At 44.8% G+C, this 18,354-nt stretch overlaps 1 protein-coding gene across 7 annotated transcripts in view; it reads left to right on the top strand.

Moving 5' to 3' along the window:
* Nucleotides 1-317: 317 nt before the first annotated feature.
* OSBPL3 (oxysterol binding protein like 3) overlaps nt 318-18,354 on the top strand; it is a 173,615-nt gene continuing 155,578 nt past the window's right edge. For 3 of the 7 annotated variants that reach the window (XM_036097218.2, XM_078059380.1, XM_036097216.2), the window contains exon 1: nt 318-646. The gene's annotated coding sequence lies outside the window, so the exon portion shown is untranslated. Of the gene's footprint in view, nt 647-752; nt 850-18,354 lie in introns of those variants that run through there. The other 4 variants (XM_036097221.2, XM_078059381.1, XM_036097220.2 and 1 more) reach the window with 2 other exon arrangements.

The following is an 18,354-nucleotide window of genomic DNA, read 5'->3' as shown; positions in this document are numbered from 1 at the left end:
CCGCGCCGCCCTCACTTCTCCCTGTTCTCCCTCTCTTCCCTCCTTCCCCGGCCTGGAAACGCCACTCGAGGAACACTTATTGAGCCCCTTCGCGACGCTGCTGCAGCTCTCCTCTCCCTCCTCCCTTCCCACCTGCCGGGAACCCGGGTCCCAACAGCCCAGACTGCGTCATGGAATCCGCTCGCTCCTTGCAAGTACATCGCTCCACCTTCTTCCTCGGGGTCGACTCCTGATTGGTGGGAGTGTGGTCACTCAGCCGCCCTCCCCGCCCCGCTGGTGTGGCTCCGCCCCCAGGGCGGCCACAGGCTCCTCCTCCCCGTTCCGCCCCTTGCGCTGCTCCTCCCGCTAATCTACTGGCGGCGCGCGGAGAAGTTCTGGGCAAAGTACCGGGAACTGGCCGCGCGACTGCAGCGCCGGCGAGCCAGGCAGGGCAGTGCAGGGGACCCCAGCGCAAGGCGGCCAGTGCGCGGCGCGGGCTCGGGCCTCGCTGTCCTTCCTCGAGTGGCCGTGCCCACCTCGGGCTCCTGCGGCTGGCACGGGAACTGTCGGCTGCGCGTTGCGGGAGGACCGGAGAAGCGGGCTTTGCCGCCTCCCGGGTGTGTGGACGAAGCCCGGAGTCGCACACCGGAGAAGTAGGAGCGTGCAGGTAAGCGCTGGGACGCCCGCCAGAATGGTTCTGGGGTGGTGGGGGCCAGAGGCGGTGCGGGCTCGCAAGGGCTGCGGTTTGGGGCGCGCCACCAGTCACCGTAGGACCAGAGTCTGTCTCCTGCCGCCCAGGGAAGAACCGGCTGGTGGGGCAGCCCCGAGCAGGGGAGATTGCGGTCGCGGCCCGCGCCAGGCTCCGGGGAGGTAGGGCCGCGGTGCTGCTCTGAAGGGGACGGTTTGGCCGGGATTGACGGCGAGGAGGCGCCGAGCGCGGGGGCCTGGGTCCGGGCCCCGGAGGATTCGGCGCGGAGAGGCTGTCCTGGGCAGCCGAGAGGCGCGGCCCCGGGGCGGGAGGCACAGGAAACCTGTCTAAGTGGGCCGAGCGCGAGGCTTTACCACATCCGCGGGATGGGGCGTGCTGGGGGGACCTGGGCGACGCTGGCCGTGCAGGCGCCCGGCTCGCCTGCGTCCCCTGGCTCGGTTTGCCCCACTCCCGGTTTTCCCCGCCAGGGGCATACGCCCCTTGGGCGTCCCAGCGCCCTGGGAAACGTTTGCAGCTTCTAGAGTCCCTGAAGGGCATTATGGTAGATCGTCCAGATACTTATTTCTTACCGGAGCAAGCCGCCCTCCTTCGTTAATGCAACTTTCCGGCCACCTTCGGCACACTTGTACTCGTCTTCCTCCGTCTCACAAAGTACCAGTCTCAGTCGGGACCCTGAGCCGAGGGGGCTCTGAAGTCGTCGGTTTTGACGTGTCTGGGAACTGTGCTGAGGTGCATCAGGAGCCCCCTCCCCCCTCCCCCCTAGATGTTGCACTGACCCTCACAGTTTGAGAACTGGGTTGGGCGTTTATAAATATTTTAAGCTGCAGCTGCAGAAGAGATCCTAACACAGGTAAAAATGTAGGTCTGACTTCTGATCATCCACACTCTACGTCTGAGCATCTTACAGATGAGGTTTCCCCTTCTGGCCAAAGGACACCAGTCAGGCAGGCTTGGGCTGAAATACACCCTAGCTAAATGACCATTTCCGCCCCCCCCCCAACTTGCTGGCCCTCCACCCTGTTTGGTGTTCCTCATAGCACTCTCTCTCTGAAATTATCTCCTTGGGCTGTTTATTATCTGTCTTCCCCCACTAGAATGGAAGTTCCAGGAAAGCAGAGACCTTATCTGTCTTGTTCATCACTCCATCCCCAAAGTCAACAACAGTGCCTGACACACAGTAGGTCTGTAAGAAAAAATTATGGAATAAATGAATAAAAACTCTGTAAAATATGAAGAATGGTGGTTTCATACCTGGTTTTGATTTTCATGCTTATTTATCCGTTTTTTTTTTCTATTGGGAAAATTAACAAATACCAATAACTACTATAGATTGAGTACCTACTAAGAACAGGATATGTGCTAGAACTTTATATAGATTACCTCATTAAACATTATCATAGTCTTGTTATTAGCTAGGTATTTCTAAGCAGATGGGAAGTTGAGGCTCTAGCAGCTTAACCAATTTCCCCAAGATTATCCTGGCAGAACTAAAATTCTAGTTCATTTTCTGTTGTGCTGGACCACTTCCAAGAAACTAAAATGTGGTTTTCACTATTACAATCAATAGATGTTTAGCTTTATTTGTAATAAAAACTATTGCTTAGTCAAAAGAATATTTGGTGCTTTATCATTATTGAGATACAGTTTCAGTACTAGCTAATAGTTACATTGTAGGACAGATACTACCAGGCTGCCAAAGTTTGCATTATCTCATTTAATCTTCACCATCTTATAGGCAGTGTCTTGAGGTTCATTTTTCATATCAAGAAACTGCAGCCTAGGTTCAAGAACTTGCCCCCAGTCAATAATAAATTGCTGAGCTTGATTTTTGTTAATAGTTCTTTCTGACTCTGAATCTTTAGCTCCTTCCACGACATGGAAATCTCTCCTGCTCTCACTATTTAATTAGTTGTTAACTTATGATAGAGTCCAGTGATACAATACATTAAAAGCACATGAGGTTGGGCTGTAAACTTATCGCAGCTAATATCAAGCGTCTAGTTGTACTATTTTCTGAATTGTTGAGACTCTTTTTTTTTTAAAGGTTTTATTTATTTATTTGACAGAGAGAGACACAGCGAGAGAGGGAACACAAGCAGGGGGAGTGGGAGAGGGAGAAGCAGGCTTCCCGCAGAGCAGGGAGCCTGATGCGGGGCTCGATCCCTGGACCCCAGGATCCTGACGCGGGGCTCGATCCCTGGACCCCGGGATCAAGACCCGAGCTGAAGGCAGACGCTTAATGACTGAGCCACCCAGGCTCCCCTGTATTGTTGAGACTCTTACTGCCATTGATTTTTGTGGTTGAGTTTATGGTTTGTGGGCTTGGTAGATGGGGGACTTTTATTTATTTATTTTTATTTTTATTTTTTAAGATTTTTATTTATTCATTTGACAGAGAGAGAGACAGGAAAGAGGGAACACAAGCAGGTGGAATGGGAGAGGGAGAAGCAGGCTCCCCGCTGAGCAGGGAGCCTGATATGGGGCTCCATCCCAGGACCCTGGGATCATGACCTGAGCTGAAGACAGACGCTTAATGATTGAGCCACCCAGGCGCCCCGATGGGGGACTTTTAATAAGGAGCAAAGGAAATTCTTTCACTTAAATTGAAACTTTCACCTAAATCTAGAGAGAAATCGGATGGGTTTTACCCACTGTGGTAAATGAATTCTGAACACCGTAATGCTGTATGCCTCTTAAGGAAAGTGCTGGAAAGCCAGCTAGTTTCTGTTTCCATAAAAAAAAGAAAAGAAAAGAAAAGAAACCACGGCTAATTCTAAACACTTCTGCAGCAACCCTTTAGTAAAATAACTACATTTCAGCTCTTTGTATTCTTGTAGTGAAACTGAGGGCAAGGAGAAGTTAAATAAGCGTTTCATGGTTACCACCTAAAGGGCTAATAGCAAAATAGGAGTGGAAAGGAATTTGAGATCCTTTTTTTCTACTTCCATTCCAGTTTTAGGAGGTAGTATAAGGTTTTTCCCTTACTTGAGGGTCTGAATAATCCAGTTTTATTTATAACGTGCTTCTGGGAAGTACGATGTTTTCTTAATTGTTAATTCCATTTCAGGAGTACTCCAGGGAGGGTTGGGGAGCCCTCCAACCTAGAATACCCACAGAAGTAATGGGGGTGTGCACACAAAGGAAGATGGAAGCTGTTCAGTTGAAAGAGGCTTCCATGCATAATTGAGACTTGTTTGTAGTTCCCTGTGAATTTCTTTTCTGTCTACATCTTATTCATCAGCTTCTTAGCCCTCTCTTCTGGAAAATTCCCTCTTGAGTTCCAAATCACTAGTGTTCAGGCCATGTTCATGCTTACCCCAGCTCTTGGCTTTCTCCTCCTCAGCACCTTTCACATCAATTCTTTCCTGTTGCCCCTGCACCATGTTCGCTCAGGGGTCTTAGGGACTTCTGCACCCTGTCCTAACATTACTTATAGGTGGACATTCCTCCCTCAGGCTCTCCTGCATAGCACAGTCAGGTGAATTCTTTAAGTGCTGTCATGGTGTTGCTCAAAATTCCTGAGTGGCTTATATAGTTAATAATAATGAAATTAATAACAGCAGCAGCTGCTGAACTTCTTGTGCTGTACTGTCCTATGTGCTGTAGATGAGTTATTGCCTTTAATCCTCAGAGTGACTCCAGAGTAGGCACTGTTATTATTGTTTTTTAAAAGATTTTATTTATTTATGAGAGAGAGAGAGAGAGAGAGAAAGGAAGAAAGCATGTCCAACACATGGGAGGGCCAGAGGGAGAGGGACAAGCAGACTCCCCCGGCGAGCCTGATGTGAGACTCAATCCCAGGACCCCGGTATCATGACCTGAGCGGAAGGCAGGTGCTTAACCAACTGAGCCACCCAGGCGCCCTGAGTAGGCACTGTTTTTATACCTCCAGGTGAGGGTAGGAAAAGTTGTACTCCAGATGAGGCTGCTTTACAGCTAATACTAGATGGATCTGAGACTGAAACCCCGGGTCCTTTCTGTCCCCATTTAAGCCTAGAGTCCTTAGCCTAGAGTCAGGATCTGGCAGCCTGGGCTCAGAGCCCACCTTCACCCTTCATTCCCCAACCCTGTGCACAGGCAGCCTGAACTTTCTTCAGCAATGAAGCATTTTGCCTTTGCCCCTACACTCCTGTTGCCTAGAAAGCTCTTTCATTGTCTCTCACTGTGAAAAACCCAAGTTTTTCAAGGCTAAACTCATGAGCCACTTCTCACAGAATAATCTCTTTGAACTCAATCTCTTATAGCATTTAAAAAAAAAATGTGAGAGTCCCCAGTTCAGTTTCTGACCACTGAGTATGTGGGTTTCTTTCTTTCCTTTAGCACTTTGTTTCTTTCATTCCTCCCTCCATTCTCAACCAATTCCCCCACCCCAGTGCCTCCTGGCTTGTTATCTATTCAGATGTATTGTCTCCCTTACTAGATTGTAAATGCCTTGAAAGCAGGGCTAATATCCATTCCTCATGTTTCTATCCCTCAGACCACTAAGCGTGGTATATCCATAGTAGGATTCTCTTTTTAATCTCTCAATTAAAAAGAGAATTTGAAACAATTATATTTGGTTATATTCTGTTAAAATATTCTGTGAAAAAAGTCACTGGAATGTAGCATTTTGTTTCCCACTTTTTGATCCACAATACTGAAATGCCTTCATCAGTTTGGGATGAAGTAAAAGAAATCCCAGTTATTGAAATCCATGGAAAGTACCCATTCTGGTTGTTTTCACCGTGGATATATTGCAAGGAGATCTCAGACCCAGTCACAAAACAAACATTGTCTGTAGAATAAATGTCTTTTATATGCACTATTTTGTCATATATATGGTAATGCTGTTATTAAAAACGAATTAAAACTGTTAGGAATTTAAACTAAATTTTGTTCCCTATTTTATTGATAAATGAACATTTCATGTTTTGAACCTGATTTACTCGATCCTCTATGAATCAGCTCCGCTTCACAGTTCATCAGTCATCACTTTGTTCTGTGTTTTCCAGTCCCATTGAACTAAGTTCAGCCCCTGCCGGTATCCTCAGGGCTGTGCGTAATGTGCTTGCGCCTCCCAGCTTTGCATAAACTTCTGTCCTCTTTATAATCTCTTCCTCACCCACATTCACCTGGCTAATTCCCACTCATGCATCATGTTTCAGCATGGATGCCCCGTGCAGGAAGTCTTCCTCTGTTGCCTCCAAGTTGAAGTTGGAGAAAGAACCTCCTGGCACCCTGCGCCTATCCATTTTATAGGGAGCAGTTAACATACAGTTTTGTAACTGTCGACCACTGGACTGAATCTTTCCTGAAACCACTGATTCTTATTTGGTTTACATTCGAATCACTTAGGGATCTTTTAAAAAATTTCCCTACTTAGGCCCCACTCCCAAAGCTTCTGGATCCAGTGACTTGGGGTAAGGAGGGTTGGTCACTGGAGTTGTTTTGTTTTCTTTTAGAGGAGTTTTCTCATTCTGTATTATAGTTGGATAGTATTCCATTGTGTGAATGTAACATACTTCATCTACTTATTTAAATTTTTAAATTTTTATTTTATTTTTTTACTATTAACATATAATGTATTATTTGTTTCAGGCGTACAGGTCTGTGATTCATCAGTCTTACACAATTCACAGCGCTCACCATAGCACATACCCTCCCCAGTGTCCATCACCCAGCCACCCCATCCCTCCCACTCCCCACCACTCCAGCAGCCCTCAGTTTGTTTCCTGAGATTAAGAGTCTCTTATGGTTTGTCTCCTCTGGTTTCGTCTTGTTTCATTTTTTCCTCTCTTCCCCTATGATCCTCTGCCTTGTTTCTCAAATTCCACATATCAGTGAGATCATATGATAATTGTCTTTCTCTGATTGACTTACTTCGCTTAGTTACTTATTTTTCAATAACAGCTTTATGGAGATATAATTCATATTTTATACAGTTCACCCACTTAAAGTATACAATTCAATGATTTCTGGCATATTCATAGTTGTGTAACCATCATCATAATTAATTTTAGAACATTTCATCACCCCAGAAGAAATCACACCCATTAGCAGTCTTCTCTTTTACCCTGAAACCACTAACCTACTTTATGTCTGTGTGGATTTGCCTATCCGGGACATTTCATGTAATTGGAATCATACAGTATGTTGTCTTTCTCTGTTTAGCTTCTATCACGGAATTGTTGTATTCAGAGTTCATCTCTGTTATAGCTTGAATCAGCACTTCACTGTTTTTATTGCCTAATACCACCCCATTGTATGTAATACCATGTTTTATTTATCCATTTGCCCATTGATGGAACTGGTATTGCTTAGTAAAGCCTCTTTGAGTGGTCCTAACGGGCAGTCAGGAACTGAACCAGAAGTTCCTTTGAGTCTTGTTTATTGTTGTGTCTCGGGGCTAGAGCGGTGTTTCGCCTAAGATAGATGTGTGAGAAACATCTGAACGAAAGAAGCATTTTCCAAAAAGTACAACTCCTGTTACGTCGGTGTCATCAAAAAATGTCATTAAAAAGAGATCCTCATAGTTGATTGTTTAGATCCCAATTTGAGCAACTATACAACTGTTAAAAAAGAAGATAAGGAAATTTGGACATGGATGAAATGTTACAATTTTTTTAGCATTTGCTTCAGAATAATTTGAGGTTGGGCAGGGAGTTTAGAAGGAACAAGTTAATGATGACTGAAGCTGGGTGATGAATTCATGGAGTTTTTAATACTGTTCTCTGTATTTGCTGTTTACCAGGGCAGCCATTGGCCACGTGTGGCTACTGAGCCCTTGGAATGTGGCTAATCCATATTGGCATGTACTACAAGTGTAGCATATACCCTGAGTTTCCAAGAGTTAGTACGGAAAAGAATGTAAAATTATCTCAATAATTTTTGTTTATATGTTCAAATGATATTTTGGACATAGTACGGTAATATATAATTAAAATCAATTTCACCTGTTCCCTTTTACTTTTTTTAATTGGCTACTTGAAAATTAAAATTACATATATGGGTCATATTACATTTCTGTTGGGACAGTGCTGCTGTATACTTTTACATATATCTGAGATTTTTCATAAGTTAAAATCAAAGACATTTGATTTTTTTAAAAAGTCTGAAGTAAAATATTTTTCATAAATGATCCCTCTTATGTGAAAAGATTGAGAAATATTGATTTGCTCGAAGAAGATTTTTTTTTTAATTTTTTTTATTGTTATGTTAATCCCCATACATTACATCATTAGTTTTAGATATAGTGTTCCATGATTCATTGTGCATAACACCCAGTGCTCCATGCAGAACGTGCCCTCCTCAATACCCATCACCAGGCTACCCATCCTCCCACCCCCCTCCCCTCTAGAACCCTCAGTTTGTTTTTCAGAGTCCATCGTCTCTCGTGGTTCTTCTCCCCCTCCGATTTCCCCCCCTTCATTCTTCCCCTCCTGCTACATTCTTCTTCTCGAAGAAGATTCTTTGTAGAAGCTTATAGCAGGCAGGGTGTAGTCTTACAGTGTCATTCCTGGGCTTGCTTCACCTACGTGAAAATTCAAAACCTCTTTGATAATAAATAGAGTAGCAGCATGAGGGAGTTGTTCCTTTAGTTATTTCTCTGATGCTTTTGTTTTAAAAAGTTGATGACATATTTCCTTCATCTTGGAGAAATACAGAAAATGCAATGGTAATGTCATTGTTCTTAGTTACAGGGTTTATACCCTGAAATCGAATTTTTCTGGACTTGATTTATCATCACCCTGCCTCAATCTGTTTGTTTGTGAGTCAGAATTTGATTGTTTCTAGGCTCCCCAAGACCCCTGGAATATGAGTGGAATATGATTCTTAAATAATAATAAGTGGATTTATGGCTGAGAAGCACGTTGCTTTCATATAAAATTTCTTTAGATAAGCATTATGTCACTCTCTGGATGTCTGTGTTTACTCATAGAGAATGGACCCGAATTGAAAAATAGCTTTAATGTAAGCAGAACAGAATCAAATTGCTGTGAACGGCGCAAGAGATCATCAAAGGATCTGTGACTGTCAGTTTAAAATTGAATTTATTGTTTTGTTTACTCTCTACAGTTAACATATTAAAATCTGATTTTTAAAAAAAATGTGTGGGTAGGGGCGCCTGGGTGGCTCAGATGGTTAAGTATCTGCCTTCGGCTCAGGTCACAATCTCCAGGTCCTGGGATCGAGCCCCATGTCGGGTCCCCAGCTCAGAGGGGACTCTGCTTCTCCCTCTCCCTCTGCCTCTCCCCTTGCTGTGCTCTCTCTGTCTCTCTCCCTCTCAAATGAATAAATAAAATCTTAAAAAAAAAATGTGTGGGTCAAACACTTTTCTCAATATGACATTTCTCCACTTACGTATTAAAATGTAGTACCATTAAAGATTCCCATACTTGTTTTCTTTCTTGATATCAAACGCTGTAATACAAGAACTTTATAGTTTAACTTTTATAAAACAAATTTTTCTTCCCCAAATTGTTTGTGGTGGACAGTGATCTGAAATGTTACAAAGCAAAAGCTAATTAATATTATTTTTTAAATCTCACGAACATTATTAAACTTGAAGTAAATGCCTCCCTGGAATGAAAACACGGGAGTAGGCTTTCTGCTTATACACATAATAAGTACTTACTGAGGACACACACTGTGTGGGGTGCCAGCCTGTACAGGAGGTACGGTGAGGAATTAGGCAGATGTGGAAGTTCCCTTCAAGGAGCTTACAGTTTATTTATTTTTATTTTTATTTTATTTTATTTTTTTAAAGAAATGATTATTATTATTTTTTTAAGATTTTATTTATTTATTTGACAGAGAGAGACACAGTGGGAGAGGGAACACAAGCAGGGGGAGTGGGAGAGGGAGAAGCAGGCTTCCCGCGGAGCAGGGAGCCTGATGCAGGGCTCGATCCCAGGACCCTGGGATCATGATCTGAGCCACCCAGGCGCCCAAGGAGCTTACAGTTTAGATAGGGGATGGAGATATTAAACAGTCACAGAGAATTCGTCAGTTACGATGGGGATATGTGGCTCAAAGGGAATGAGTCTGGATTTTAATTGGGACTCTGGGGAAAAAAGTTCCATTTTTCTGTAGGTCATGATTCAGGCTGCTGATTTTCTAAAGAAGGAGGAGAAAGAGAATGGGGCTGGGAATCCTCAGAGGACGACCCAAGCAGAATCCTGCCCTGTTTGTGTCTTTTTGCTGCTTGCGGGAGGGGAGGTCAGGTGGAACTGAGTGGGAGGAGGGATTTAATGTCTCTTTTGAGCTTTTGAATTGCTTTCTATGATGCTACACAGTTTTGTTTATTTGCTACTGGGAATTGAATCCAAAGTTGAGTTTTTAGCGCCTTTGTAACTGAAATTGAATGAGATACAACCACCTATTCTCTAGCATGGCCATGAAAGTAGCTTAATCACTTGCTGGCTCTAATTCTAAAGTAGCTCATTGTCTAGCGTGTGAGATGCAGTGAGTTTGGGGTATTTGAAGGCCTCCGAGAATATAGGGAAGACCCAATTGGGTTTTTCTCACAGGTTCAGAGCTGCTTGAAGCCGATTTCTAGTGTATATAGAATTAACTGAGGTGTCCTTTGGAGCTTGTTGGTGTCATTAGGGAATGGGGAGCCATGCTGCCTTGAAAGGTGGTGATGATAATTACAGAGAGGAATGAAAACGGCAGTGGCAGCTAGTAACTGAAGCACTTAGTACGGTGTGCTAGCCCAAGTGCTTGGCTTCACGACCTCCTTCGATCTTCCGATAACCTGTGAGGTGGCTGTCATGGTCTCAGTTTACCAGTGACCAAACAGAGGCAGGGGAGCAATTACTGGTTCTTTGGTTGTCCAGAAGCCACTCACCCTTCCTGATTTCCATTTGAGGAATCACTTCTTTGCATCTAGTTTGCTGCGACCAGAACAAGGGCTCCATTCTCCCCGGCCCCGGGTGGCCCTGCGAGCCAGGCTGGACTCTGGGTCCAATGCCAAGGACCGTGGAGATTCTGCTGCTGAGGGTGTGTCCTGTCTGTACCACATTGTTGTGGTCTGGCTTCAGTTCTCATGAAGCTGTGCCAGGGCTTGCCTCTCAGCTCCTCTCAAGTCCTTAAACTGGTCGTGGAGAGCAAAATGGAGTCTTTCATGTCAAGGAGAAGCCTGGATCGAGCAACGATGCTAGCAGTTAAAGGTGCTGCAGCTAGGAGAGGCCGCCGGGACTGATGTCAGCTGACTCCCCAGAACTGGTCACGAGCAGACCCAGAGGAGGTCTGCGGGGGCCGAGACCCATAAATCCCGCTAAAAAGAGGAGGATTGGGGCGCCTGGGTGGCTCAGTCGATGGGGCGTCTGCCTTCGGCTCAGGGCCCTGGGTTCGAGCCCCACATCTGGCTCCCTGCTTAGCTGGGAGCCTGCTTCTCCCTCTCCCTCTGCTGCTCCTCCTGCTTGTGCGCCCTCCCTCGCTCTCTCTCTGTCAAATAAATGAAGTCTTAAAAAAACAAAGGGGAGGATTTGGGCAGCAAACTGTCACTTCAGACCTGAGTCCTCTATGTCTGACCACTTAAAAAAGGCAGCTGCCGCGGAAGGCTCTGCTGGATGGATCTCGCAACAGAATGGATCATTCCCTGCTTGAACATCGGAAGCAGTGAGTGCCTAGAGCTGACCCGCACCAGACCGGACGCAGGCCTTATCTCAACTGCACGCCCACACACTGACTTCATGTTTGGTTGCTTAACTTCCTACACCCCTCCGTTATCTGTTTGTTGTGTGGCCTGTTGTGTGTTCTGCTCTGGGTGCTGTGTAAGAAGCCAAGTTTAATCACGTGGTGAAATGTCACTGAGTTTGGAGTCCTGAACCTGCTTTATAATTATGATTAACTTGCTTTATGAGTGAATAAAGCCGGCATTAGAAAGACAACTTGTGTGTGCGACTTCATAGCATGCTCTCGATGCTGTTATTTTTCCAAGATAGTTTTTTTGCGTTTCATTTGCCAAGTTGGTTTCTTTGACTTCCACTCAAAGAAACCTTGGTTGTCAGAGGCCTGGAGAGGCTTAAGTAGTTTACTCCCAGTCACAAGGGGAACAAGTGGCCGAAGCAGGGTGCAATCTGGTCATTCTGCTTCTATTGCCAGGCCCTTGGCCAGAGGGGCCCTCGGTGCGGGGAGAGCACTGGACTGGGAGCCAGAGAATCAGAGGATGGACTCAATCCCTGCAGTGCCTCTGTCTCTGTGGCCCTGGGCCATTCACTGCCGTTTTAGGCCGAACTGGAAGGACAGGATGAAATCTACCCATATCTAAATGACACCCGGCTTGAGAAGATTTCCTCCTCCGTGAGATATTTGGGCCTACAGTGTCCCAGTTTCTAAAGGCTTTCAGTTTGAGGTTTGAGGTGTGGTCTGAGGCAGTGGTTTTCAAAGTGGGTTCCAGGAGTTGCTGTATCAGCATTCCCTCAGAGCTTGTTAGAAAAGCAGATTCTTGGGCCTTCGCCCAGACTGACTGAATCAGAAGCTCTGCAGGTGGGCCCGGCAATCTGCGTTTTTGCAAGCCCTTCGGGTGATTCTCATGCACACTGAAGGCATTTTCATTTCATTAAAAACAATTTATTGTGTATAACGTGCTACCTAGAAGCAGGGAGCTTGAAAAAATCGGTCCCAGCGCTGCTCTCAGGGAACATTCATTCCAGGAGGCAGATATAAAGGCACAGTTGTGAGAGACAAGGAGGGGTGGGTACTGGCTGGGAACAAGGTATTGCCCTATTGGAGGAGCACAGAGGCGCTTTTGCAGAGAAGTGGGCATTTGAGCCAACCCTCAAAGGATTCATAGGATGAAGGAAGGGAACAGAGGGCACGGTAGAAAGCACATCCTGCAGAAAATGCAGGATGAGTCAGGGCGTAGCATTTTAAGGAATGAGGAACCTTCCAGTTTGATGATAAGAACAGCTTTAAATGGAAAAAGTGACAGGATAGGAGAACAGAGAGGTAGGTTGGGGCCGAGCTGGAGTGGATCCTGAATCCCCTAGGAAGCGTTTGGACTTTATTCTGTAGACAGTGAAAAAGGAGGGGACATGGTGGGAGCCATCTTAGAGGAAGTATTCTAGTGCTGGTAGAGAAGGTAAGAGGCAGGGAATACAAGCACGGTGAGCCTGACCTGGGGTCGTAACAATGGGGAAGAAAGGAAAAAGACAACTCAGAAATACTGGAAGGTTAGAATGATAGTCCCTAGGTACTTTAGGGGTCTGGGGGACGGGGTTGAGGGAGAAGGCAAAGATGATTCTATGGGAGATAATAAGCAGTGTTGGTAAAATCAGGTAAAAAAAGTTTCAGCCTTACATCATACCTTCCAGAAAAATAAATTCCACATGGATCAAAACTTTAAAACAATTAGGCAACAAATCAGGGCTTTTGTTTTTGTTTTTCCAGAGAACTGGTTGATAAACATTTACTGGTACCCACTGTGTATCATAAATATAAAGTATCTTTTGAAGGATACACAAGAGGTTGGAAACATCAGATTCCCCAAGAAAGGGAGAACGGTGGCAAAAGGACAGGTGTGATCATGATAGAAATTGCACCTTTTGAATTTTGTTCCACATGAATGTATTATTGTGCAGTAAATATTAAAGCAAACAAAAAAAGCAACTTTAAAGTTTCAGGCCTATGTGACTGTGTTATTTAAGGTGCCATGAATACTATAAGGGAAAATAGGAAGATGGAATAGATTTTAGGGAACAAGAAAGCTTTTGGTTTTGAACATGCTAGGCTCGAAGCGTATGGGTGGCATCATTGGAGATGTCCAGCAGGTAACTCAGAAGAGAGGGCAAAGCTGGTAATCACCTCTGGGAGTCAGCGGTTTAGTTGAAATTATGACAGTTGAAGTTTCCAAGAGAGGCCCAACTTGTACAACCTTTCGGGCAGGTCCCCGGAGAGAAAGGGGGGAGAGATGCATGTGCTACCTTGGGGAATGCCAGCTACGAGGTAGGTTGGGGAAGGGTAACTTGTCATAAGATAGGAGGACCATTTAATGCTCATAATAGTAGCTTCCTTTAATGGATTGTCTACAAAAAGTGAGGCCCTCTTCTCAGTACTTTTTGAAAGAATATCACTTGATTTAATTCTTGCAGCCACTCAATGGTGGGGGCGGGGCGGTGTGTGTGTGAAGGGAAATGTTACTTCTGTGATTGCTGATGAATGCAGGAGAGTAATTCCGAAGAGTAAACCAGCAGAGAGCTCCTGGGGGGGGAGGGGGGCTGTGAACAAGAGCAAGACCTTGAAATGTGGTAAGATTTAAAGATCAAGACATTTTAGGCCAAGAGAGTGTTGAACAACGGCTGCAAGAGGTGCTATCTGATGTCGCTGGAGGGTAGCAATTCAGGGGAGCTTGAGGGCAGTGCACAGTTACTCTGTCCTCTGCAGCTGGGGAGCCACAGAGTGTTTCTAAATAAAGGAATATACTTTCATCCGTTTAAATGCTCTATTACTGGAGCAGTTACTTTGTGTGCATTGGTGGGGAGGAGGGATGGTAGGAGACAGGAGAAGTTACCGTAAAACTTTGAGCTAGATCGTGTAGATGGCCTCTGAAGACAGGTATTCAGGGTACCTGCAGACAGGAACTGTATGGCTAGGGCCAGTTCACTCTTAGTTGGTTTTCTGATTCACGGTAAATTTGCCTACGTGATGGCATATTGTTTATCTTTTTTCTCTTCGTCTGTCAGTAAATTATGGGCCACAGCCTATATTTTCCAGAAGGCTGTCAATGGGGAGTAAGGAAAGTGGAAGTGAATGAAAAAATGATTATTGGTTGACGTATATTTTTATGCCGATTATTTATGAGTTGTGCTGAGACGTCATATTCCTGTCTCAAGACCCAAGCAAGTTCTGCCTCTGTTCTTCACAGAGACTCTGTGTCAGCAGTTTTTTTTACCTTGTCAATATACATGTACACAAACAACGTCCAGTTTGCCCTAAGTAGGTGTTTAACTCTGTCTTTTTCTAGCCCAGGATTGTCTTACGTTTACTGTGTGTGTATCCCTTAGGAATAATGCTGATACTGAGTCGAAAAGGGGTAATAGCTGTGGCCTAAACGTGGTTCAGAGAAAGGATGGCATGGGCTTCGTGCAAACCTGCTAAGGAGCTGTACTCCTGACTTGTCATTCCTGTTTTTCTAGTAGCATTCCAGTTGGTTCGTTACTTTGAGTTCTGCATCATTTGTTCCTTGTTTAAGGGCCTGGAAGTGCCTTGGGCTCCCTGGCATCCCAAGGTTTTATTTTCATAGGTGTTTGCAGATAAGCGTGGATGGATGTTTATGCAAGGTATCTGCCTTTTCTGATCCACGGATTAAGACACCTTGTCTGACAAAGGCCTGGGACCAGAAGGACAGAATGTTGGAATTTGGGTGTTGGTGAACTGTTGGGTGTAATGGTCCGGAGAGGTGCCCTGATTTTCCTTCATTGCTAATAACTTGACACATTAGTTGGGCAAAATAAAGCCATGTTCTTGGGTCTTGCTCTAGCTGCTTAGCTCGTTCTGAAGCTTAGCCTATCACAGACTTGCCCACATCCCCGTGGATACTACTGTGTCTCCCTCCACTCTCTCAGAGGAGTTGTGTGCGAATTGGCTAAGTGTTAGTAGATGTGAAGGGGGCTCCGGAGGAGATGAGAGCCACGTGGTTGCTAATTGGGAAGGAAGCCAGCTGGAGGAATGTGGCCCGTGTGAATGGGCCTCACAGTTAGCCCCGTGACCTGGCATTTTCTCTGGGGCGGCGGTTCCGAGCTTCAGCAGCTCCAGAATGGCCCGCGGGGCCTGTTAAAACACAGAGTGCTGGCCCTGCCCCTAGAGTTTCAGAGTTAGTGGATCTGTGGTGGGGCCCGAGATTCTGCATTTCTAACAAGTTCTCAAGTGATGTTGATGCTGCTGGTCTGGGGACCACTTTGAAAATCCAAACATTGGTTCAGTAGGCAGAAGGCTGAGTCTCGACAGCCCTGAGTCTGCTCTGACTTGGGAAAGGACCAGAGGATTCTGGTTATCATCATGGTCAGGTTATCATAACCTCCATAATTTGTATGTATGTTCATGTTTCTAAATCACATTAATATACTTTGCTTCTCACAACAAAATAACGCTGTGAGGTAGGCAGGACAGGTATTAACGTTGTTGCACAGTTGGGGAAAATCTGACTGGGGACCTTGGGTAAAGTGAGTGACTTCCCTGAGGGGCAAATTGCAGAGCTGAGATTATGTCTAGATTTTCTCACCACAGCTGTAGTGTTCCTTCTAGTTTCACTAGCCTTTACAGCTAGCGAAAAGCTTAGAGATGAGCTGCTCTGTTAATGCTCAGACTTTGTTTTAATCACCTTCCCGACTCCAAAATAGCTTTTCATTTTAGAACAGTTTTAGATTTCCAGAAGAGTTGTGAAGATCCTAGAGTTCCTGTGTGCCTCACACTCAGTTTCCCCTGTGGTTACTGTCTTACGTGAGGAAGGTCCATTTGTCTCAGTTAATGAACCAACACTAATACATTATTATTAACCAAAGTCTATACTTCATCCCAATTTCCTTGGTTTTTACCTAATACACTTTTTCTCTTCCACGATTCCTCATTTTTGATGACCTTGACAATTTTGAGGCAGGCTGGTCAGGCATTTTGTAGAATGGCCCTCAATTGGGATTTGTCTGGTGTTTTTCTCATGATTTAGACTCGGGTTATGTGTTTTTGGGAGAAAGATAAGAGAGATGAAGTGCCATTCTCCTCACATCATATTGAGGGTATTGCCAACATGATTTGTCACTCTCCAAATGACCTTGATCAGCTGCTTGAGGTACTGTTTGTCAGGTTTCTCCACTGTAAAGTTACTCTTTCCCCAACCCACTATGTGCAGTCCACACCTAAGGAGTGGGGAGTTATGTTCACCTCCTTGACAGTGGAGTATCTACATACATTATTTGGTGTTTTTTGCATGTTAGGTTTGTCTAACCCTCATTTATTGATTTATTTAATCAGTATTTATATCCATGTGGATTCATGGATGTTTATTTTATATTTTGGGTTATAATCCAATAGTGCTTTATTTATTTTGTCGCTATAATTGTACTGGTTTTGGCTAGTAGGTGCACTTTCAGTTGGTTCCTCTGTTCTTTTGACATAAGCACATCACTGTCAATTTTTTTTTTAGCATGTTCTTACTTTCTGGAGCTACAAGTTGTTCTAGATTCATTGTGTATAATTCCTGTGTCAGCCCTAGAATAGTGTTTTTAATGTTGGTCTTGATCCACTAAATTGATTTCATCATCCAATACCTAAGCACCACCCAGAGTGAAAGCACTGATCCATTTCTACCCATCACATGTTAAAAATAAGGAAATCGGCATCTTAAAAGGTGAGATGGCTTAGCCAAGGTCAAGTGTAGTTGGTAGCAAAGCTGGTGCCAGGACCAGCTCCAGGTCCTCTAGACTTCTAGTCCTGGGTTTTTTCTACCATTTTATGTTGGCAACTTTTGCCAATCTGAACCTGGTTCAGCATTCTCCCACCTCACCCACACCCTTGTGCGTAGGCAATCAAATGTGAACTCACCTTGAGGTACTGCTGTCTACCCAGGACAGATACGAGAGAGTACTGGCCAGATGCCCTGTGGAGACTGCCATGGCATGTGTGTGCTTTCCTGTCAGAATGGGGTTTTGTAATGTGAACGACTAACAAACCCACAGAATGTGACCACTGATATCAGCGCTTGGCAACTGAGGTTCTCCATGACTGGTCTGTTTTGTGGAGAAGCGGGGACAGAAGAGAGGCTCGTTGAACTCATGCAGTCTTCGTTTGAGTTCTCCCCTTTCAGTGGGGAAGGCAAAAAGAAGTGAATTCAAGCAGCAGAACCTCCAAATTTTACTTCATCCTGTGAACTCCTGGGATGCACAAAGACAGAGCTGAACAAAAAGGGTTTTGGTGTTCTGAAGGCCCAAGCAACCTGTTATTAGGGTCTGGTGTGAATAATCAATTACACCACGAAGCTTATTTTCCTTTGTGGGAGGAAATAATCCAGTCACCAAAAGGTTCCTAAGATGCAGGGAATAATAAAAGACAAACTTATTTCATATCCATTTCTCAGAATGTTTCATTTCAAAAGACATTTTTTGAAAATTTTAATGATTGGGGGTGAGTGCTCTGGCTGAAAAATTATTCCTATAAAGGGGTTTAAAGGACTAGGGCAGTAGTGATGCATTAGGACATTTTGTTTGTAAGGAACAGAAACCTGTCGAGCTTAAAGACAATTTAAGAGAAAATTTGTAGGGTGCCTGTGTGGCTCAGTCGGTTAAGGGTCTGACTCTTGATTTCAGCTCAGGTCATGATTTCAGGGTTGTGAGATCGGGCCCTGTGTGGGGCTCTGCACTCATCAAAGAGTCTGCTTGAGATCCTCACTTTCCATCTCCCCCTGCCTCTGCCCCGACTTGTGCCCTCTAAACAAATAAATAAAATCTTAAAAAAAAAATAAAAGAAAATTTCGTGGTGTATATTGCTGAAAAGTCCATGAGTAGGGCTAGCTTCAGGCATGGCTGGATCTAGGGGCTCAAATCATGTCATCAGGGTCCTGTTTCTTGCCATCTCCTACCCTGTTTTTATCTGGCCTCATTCTCAGGCAGGCTTTCTCCGCTGTACCTCTTAGCAGGTATTGACTTATTTCCTGCAAGCCAAGCAACTGTATTCTGGAGATGCTTATTGCC

This window comes from Halichoerus grypus, chromosome 12, assembly GCF_964656455.1.
Source record: "Halichoerus grypus chromosome 12, mHalGry1.hap1.1, whole genome shotgun sequence".
In the NCBI taxonomy this organism is placed as follows: Eukaryota; Metazoa; Chordata; class Mammalia; order Carnivora; family Phocidae; genus Halichoerus; species Halichoerus grypus.
Note: the sequence above shows the minus strand (reverse complement) of the source record. Positions and strands in the feature narration are given on the sequence as shown.